Raw genomic sequence first — 5,756 nt, forward strand, 5'->3', positions numbered from 1 at the left:
TTAGCAAAGACCAGGGGCATGAAAACACAGCCTCTCTGACCCTGCCTGCTTATCACATACATAACACATACACACCACACGCATACACACATACTGACTTTTTTCCTATCCTGCACATCAAAGAAAAGTTAAAAAGCAGCGGGGAAAGTGCTCGTGCACTGCTCAAGCCACGGCTGTGAGGAGATTACGTGTTGGGAATTTAAATCCTTTAGTGGCAGCAGAATGTGTCACTTTCTCTTATTCACTGCAGGATTTACATACACCACACTGAGATGCATAACACCCACCAACTCCACTCCACAAGGAGGAAAGTTCACATCCTCACAGGAAACATCTGGGCTTAACACACACACACACACAGACACACACACAGACAGACACACACACACACACACACACACATATATATTTCATTCTTTTGATGACAATATGACTATTCATTATCTCATGTTCTGATGTTAGGTGAAGGCCACAGATGCATTGACAACACATTACACTGTCTGACCCATGTCTCACATGGGTTGCTATACAGTCAATTGGTGACAGCAGAATAGCATTTTACTAGCAACATTTGCTTGGGTACTTCCTGACAGTAGATGTTTTCCTCTTTAGTCAGCATTTAAGCTCATTTCCCACACATACAACTATTACCAGGGGCATATATATTAAAAAAAATGACCATATCCATTAGACGTGAACAACTGTTTTAACTTCCCCACATGACTTGTACTTCTCCGTTTCACCTTCACAAAGTCAGTGTCAGCTTGTTTTAAAGCTTTTTTCACTTCAAATGCACAATAAAACAGATTATTATTAAAGGCTACAGAGTGGGGAAATTAACTTCCTGAACTGAGGTTGAGTAAACCAGACACAGTCTATGATCTCACTGCGTGGTAATTCCAGCAGCCAGGCTGAGGTTCCACTTTATAATGGTAATGGCTTTCTCTTGCAGGGGAAAAACGATAATGGTTCTCCACTTACAGCTCTCAGGGGAGGAAAATTATTTTTCATTTGTAGAGTAAATGTGTTTTACACATCACTAAATGACAGTTAGTCAGGTGATACATCTTACATTGATTGAGAGTAACTGAGTGTGTGTGTGTGTGTGTGTGTGTGTGTGTGTGTGTGTGTGTGTGTGTGTGTGTGTGTGTGTGTGTGTGTATTCATGTGGGAGAGACAGTAAGAGATAGTCTGTGGTTCATACACACATGTTTTTAGGAGAAATCAAACACACATTAAACTACTGCTGAGAAAGTGATAAACTTCGAGCTCTAATCAATTTGTATTTTAGGATTTGTGAATAATGCAGAGGCAGAATCTGAAATTTTCAGCAAAACAATTTGCTCTTCCTTCTCTCCACAGCTGTTTGGGACGTTCTGAGCACTTCACAGCATGAGCGCAGAGTCCTTCATGAATACAGTTTTACAAACCTGCACCTGCCACACACCAGCAAAACGCAGTAGCAGAATTGACCCATTACCCACAACTGTTTTTAGATCATTTGGGACCTTAACCGGATTGTGGATGCGCAGCTTTCCCTTTGCCTGTAATCACATGGGCTCAGAGCAGGCAGCTGTGGAAGTATACTGACAATAAAAGATTTGACAAAACTATTTCGGAGCCACCTGCCCAAGATGTCCTGCTCGTCAGCTCCTTAGTCCCAAGGTTGTCCACCTGAGCTCTCCTTTCACCTCCCCTTCTGGAATCTGTTCTTTGAAGGGTGGGGGACTGTCCTCTTGGCCCTGGTCTCCAGTCCCAGCTACCTTTTCCTTTGACATATTTGTCCTGTCCTTGACCTTGGTTTTAATGGTTACAATAATAAACACAGGAAATGTACCGACAGCGGCGCACCTACCTTCGTTGCCATGGTTACTATAATAACCGTCATGGCTTGGTTAGTTTTGTTCACAAAACCTACTTGCTTGGGTTTAGGAAAAGATTATGATTTGGGTTAAAATAAGTACCTCTTCAACATTAGATGATCTTTGTTGTCATGGTTACAATGTAAACAGCTGGTTTCACATGGGAATCGAACAGCGCTCTCCTGTGTCATATTCCTGTGTTCTGTTGAGCCATCTATCCACGCTAAGCTCTTGCTAACACGGGGTTTGTCTCTCTTTATACTACTACCTAGCAACTAAATGTAACTATGGACAGTCAGACCTACCATTTTCCATCTCACGTGTTGAAATTTTATTAAAGCTTAATATTGTGTATAATTGAAGATATGGCTGCTAAATCTCTTTGCCCATTTTTGGATTAGGGAGTTAGGGGGACTCAGGCACTGCCAAGATGATGACAGCCGAGCAGCCCACTCTGAGCTTCAAAACTGCTCTTCAGAAACTTATGGGTGTCGCCTTGGAGGGTACGTCCATCTTTATTAAAAGTCTATGCAAAATATGTTTTTACTTGTTTCAAGCACTTTTTCTGAGTTACTCAGTCAGGTACTACGATAGAGCACAGCTAAATAAAAGTGATGGGCAGTGTTTAATTCACTCTGATGTGTGTGGAAGAATGAGGAGGCCAGTTGACCAGACATGTAGGTTGCATACTGCCATTATTTTATGCTTCAAATATGCATCTAAACCACTAAACCACAACAAAAGCTCAGACTCAGTGCAACCCCCTCTGCTTTCTCCACTTCACTCACACACACCTTTTGCATTAAAACATCTCTTAGGCTCGCACCTGTGTTTCTACTTGATTCCCAAATGTATCTATATAGGGGCTGACTGCAGGGAGAACACCATTACACATGCTGTGAACTGCCACCTTTTTATCCTCCCATCTATCAGTGCTCAGCCCTTGGTGACTGTAACTCTCTCACTACTCTCCCAAAATCTCCCGAAGTGCTACACACTCTGAAATCCAGAGTTCAAGCAGAATGGTCCATCCCCATCAGTGCCTCTCCTTCACATTTATCAGACCAATTAAATTTTCCTGTGTGTTGCATGCCTGCAGGAACTGCAAGGATTTATTAGGATGCCTGTGACCAAAACACCTGAGAGTCCCCCTCTAGATTCAGCAGAGCTGCAGGAATAAAACAGAATGAGAAGGAATGTGAATAAATTACCTCAGCGCGCAAATGATGACAAAAACACACTCGGTGATGATTAAGCCTGGCTAACCAGCAGATTGAAAAAGATAACCACTGACAAACACACACACACATAAAGCACACAGAAACACAGGCGGTGTAGCTCCAGAGTCAGAAGGCTGTAATTCTTTCATTTACATCGCAGGTCATAATAGGAGCACAACTCCATTAATCTTGTGGCCAATTTAATTAGACTGAGATGACAGGAGGGTTCCTGGAGGACATTGCATTATTGCTGAGAGTACGGATGATTCAGACTCATACAGAAGTGTTTAATAAGCACAGTGCAGTTTGAACTTCCACAGTCACTTTGAGGATGTACAGTAGACCTGGAGTGAAGCTTTACAAAATCGGTAAAGGTAAAAAGTGACATAACATGACATGATGGTCAATGGACAACAAATCCTCTCGTTTTGGTTTTAAATGTCCAGCTCATATGCAAAGTCCTCAGCTCACCTTGTGACTGTTCAGCATGCATCTTACAGCCATGCATGTCCATTTAGTAGGCTACACGCATGTCTCAGATGTTTGAATAACTGCCACTGAAAGGTGGATGTTTTAAGGCACCTCTGGAAGTGGTTTGAGACACATTCTTGTCAGATGTTGAAAAGGTATAAAAGCATCTGTCTTTCTTTCTTTATTCCTGCCTAAGTGTGTGAAACAGTTTCAACTGCATGCTGCTAACATGTCAGTAAGCTGTCTGTGGAAAAAGCCGCTACTGAATCTGCCTGACAGATGTATTCAGAAAGTCGGTTGCTGTGATAATGGCAAATGTTAAATACTGAAATGACATTCAAATTGGTCGTTGCTCTGTTTCATTAAAGTGACAGGAGAAATGGCTCCAGCGATACCAACACATGATACGCAGCCACTCCAGCCAGTCCTTTCAGCCTTTCAGTGCTGTAGCCTATGGGTGAGACAGTGATGTGAGCAGTTGTTAACTATGATTCCTCAATTCATAAAATAACATTGCTTAAATTATCTCAGGGTGCTGTGGTTCAAGACAAGACACTATTATAGAGAGAAACCCAACAGTTCCCATAAAGAGCAAGCACTTGGCGAGAGTGGGGAGGAAAAACTCCCTTTTAGTAGGAGCTACAGAAGGAGCTACACTGGGTCGGCCTGCACCAGCTACTGGGGATATGCTATACTAGAGTAGTTAATGATGTGGTTTCCATGGCATTTCCAATTCACTGAGCCTCACCTCAATGTCTACAAATAAACAACATTTATTACACATACCATTACCACTAAAGGAGGCAGAGAAGTAACTAAAAATGAGGCACACTGAGCAAGAGTGAAAGTGAGAGAGAGAAGCCATCGCTAACCGCTAGGCTAAAGTAACTAGCAGATCTGAACAGCTGCGGATTAGCGAGAAAGTCGCTAAAAGAAGGAGAGATCCATGAGTGCTTGAACAGAACAAGTGTAAGTTTAAATGTACAGCAGCTAATTAGCAACTGTAATGGAAAAAAAAGGCTAAAATAGCTGATTTGAGACAGAGCAGCGACACATGCTAACACCAACCCCAGCAACCGCAAGACACAATATGCTTACAGCAGCAGGTCAGCACAGGAAGTGTTGAGAGAGTACAGCTCTCAACTCCTCCTCAAAGTGTTTATGTTGGTTTATGGATTGTTCTTAGGTAGCGATGCTAGCTAATCTGTTATTCTTGCTTAAGTGCACACGTTCTTCTTCTGGTGTTTTTGGCAGGCATCTTACCTCCACCTCCTGGAATGAATTGCTGATTACTGAGGAGAACCGAGGCAGATTGTAATCAGACCCTGTGATCTGGCTAACAGAGAAGCACATGAGCTGTAACTTTCCAGCAATCAGACTTTCACCGCCACTCCATGCTGTGATTGGCCAGAGGTGCAGAGATGAGAGAAGTGGGCTCTCTCCAGCTCTCTTTTTTCATTCTTAATGGAAATATTTCTGGTGCTTTTCATGTGAATAACTGAGTGCGATGCCAGGCCCTCCAGGAGAGGCTGTCTGAAAATGTCTTTGTGAGGCCTGGCTTTCCAGTGTGGCTGTTAAAAACAACTGTAAACAAGAGAGCAAAATATCTTATGAACTAGGTCTGTGCGAGTGTAACCCGGCTCTGTATGTGGTTAAATATAAATGAATGTATCTGCATTTAAGCTGGACAAGAGACACTTGAAATAACAGGTGTAAATGGGGCCCCAAGAGTTCTGTAGAACAGAGTGCATCATGTGACAAATGTGTTGCACAGTTTGTTATAAGACAGTTTACAAAAATAACTGTTGACAGTGACATTTCTTTGATCTTTATATGAGAAACATTAACCACTCCCAACAACCGCCTCTGTAGCTTGTTGATGTAAATTACATGGGTGGGATGGATACATCACTCATTACTGGTTAGGGCAGTACAAATAATACCCCCAGCCCCACCCCACCGCACACCCACATCCCACACACACAAAACAGGAAACTGGGATGAAAACAATGAATGAATAAGTGAAGTGATGCAAAATGGAAAATGTATTATATCAAAGGTTTTACTGTCATGTTGGAATCTATGACCTTTGACCTCATAGATACATAATAAAGTTAACAGTACCTGTAATAATACACTTTGTGGCCATAAGTGTGTGGACACATGAACCTTCCACATGAAGATATGATGGGCATTCACTGCT

Source organism: Seriola dumerili, unplaced genomic scaffold, assembly GCF_002260705.1.
Source record: "Seriola dumerili isolate Sdu_G_001 unplaced genomic scaffold, Sdu_1.0 BDQW01000138.1, whole genome shotgun sequence".
Classification (NCBI taxonomy): Eukaryota; Metazoa; Chordata; class Actinopteri; order Carangiformes; family Carangidae; genus Seriola; species Seriola dumerili.